General features: G+C 40.0%; 1 non-coding gene across 1 annotated transcript; it reads right to left on the bottom strand.

The window, feature by feature from the left end:
- Nucleotides 1-1,150: 1,150 nt before the first annotated feature.
- On the bottom strand, nt 1,151-1,256 carry LOC145583588 (small nucleolar RNA R71). The gene has a single exon (XR_014100221.1). It is a non-coding gene; the product is annotated as a small nucleolar RNA R71 (small nucleolar RNA).
- Nucleotides 1,257-1,662: the final 406 nt, after the last annotated feature.

The raw sequence follows: 1,662 nt of genomic DNA, 5'->3' as shown, positions 1-1,662 counted from the left end.
CATACTAGATTGGATTGTGTGCCTACATTGATACAGACCATTGATTTGTAGCTCACATTTATCGATCGAGCTTGGTTTGTGACGTTCCTAGTAGATTCTTTCGTAGTTGGCTCTAGTGAGACCTCTGGGAGATAGCTTGTTGAGATCTTTTGATTGCATTGTCTATCTTCCCTCGCAATACTTGAATTAATCAATCTCCAACCCGATTAGTGTGTGTCCATTGCAACAATATGTGGATCCTAAATCCCTAGTGTTTAATATATTGATTTACTTTGTGTTTGCTTTGTTTGTTTAGTTGAACTTAGATAGCCTACATTCCCTTTTACGCTTCGAAATAGCTTGACTTTGGCAATAGCTAACTTCCCCCCATTCCTAGTGGTTCGGCTCGAACTTTCCCTATTTCTAGGTTTAGGTTTGGTTACAAATTTAGTTTTGATTGGAGGAATTTTAGTTTTAACGACCTAGAATCCACCTCGCATCAAAAATGGCCAGTGGTCGGGGAGTGGCATAGTTGTTTGCTATTGTTTTTGAGTCTTTTTCATTTCATTTCAAAAATATAAAAAGATTTTTCTCTTTAAGGCTACACTTGTAGCCGTGCTACTAATTGTTTCTTTGAGATTGTATGCATAGGACAAGAGGAAGGACTTTAGTACCTTTTGATCCGGAGATTGAGAGAACAATTGTAAGGATAAGAGTTGCTAGGCGATCCTTCAGTTCTAGCTCATCAAGTGGAGAAGAATTTCAAGAAGAAGAACAAAGAAGCATGGGTGAAGTACCAAGGGTTGCTTTGAAGGAGTTGGGAACTCCCGGTGCCTATAGATTTGAGAGTGGTATTGCTCCGCTAACAACACCGGCTAGGGACTTTAAGATAAGACTGGCGATGATAACAATGATAGAACGAAGGCAATTTAGTGGTGCCAAGCACGAAATCCCACTAAATCATCTCAAAGAGTTTGAGAAGTATTGCAACACAATCAAGGTCAATGGCGTTTCTCAAGAATTCATAAGGCTCAAGTTATTCCCATTCTCTCTAATCAGAATAGCTTTGGAGTGGCTACATAAGGAAGTGAATCCTAATTCCTTGAGAACTTGGGATGAGGTCACCAAAGAGTTTCTTTCTCGCTTTTACACCCTCGAAAGAAGACTGCTGAGGCAAGAACTCTAATCCAAAGTTTTAAGAAAAAGCCTAGTGAGAGTTTGTATGAGGCTTGGGAAAGATACAAGGATTATCAACAAGAATGTCCTCACCATGGAATCCCGACTTACCAAATCATACAAATTTTCTATGGAGGATTGAGTCCCCAAGGGAAGTCTTGTCTTGATGCGAGGACAATGCTTTCTTTAAGCTTGGGGGAGAAGCGTTTACGCTTTTTGTATATATGATTGTGAATATAGGTTTGAATAAGCTTGGGAGTCTTAGTTTGTTTTTGTTTGGTGATCACTTGGTTATGAGGAGAAGGTTTGATCACCCTTTTGCTTCACTAATTACGATTACCACCAAATTCTAAATTTTAAGCCTACCCCCACCCTTTTTCCCTTACGTTACAACCTTTGGGAAAGTCCTTTTGACCTAGAGGTTGAGTCACATATCGGGGGAGGGACTTATGAGTTAAAGCCTAAGGAGAGGGGATGCAAAGTCAAGACGTCGAGTAGCCTAAAATA

Source organism: Chenopodium album, chromosome 15 (genome assembly GCF_948465745.1).
Source record: "Chenopodium album chromosome 15, dcCheAlbu1.1, whole genome shotgun sequence".
In the NCBI taxonomy this organism is placed as follows: Eukaryota; Viridiplantae; Streptophyta; class Magnoliopsida; order Caryophyllales; family Amaranthaceae; genus Chenopodium; species Chenopodium album.
Note: the sequence above shows the minus strand (reverse complement) of the source record. Positions and strands in the feature narration are given on the sequence as shown.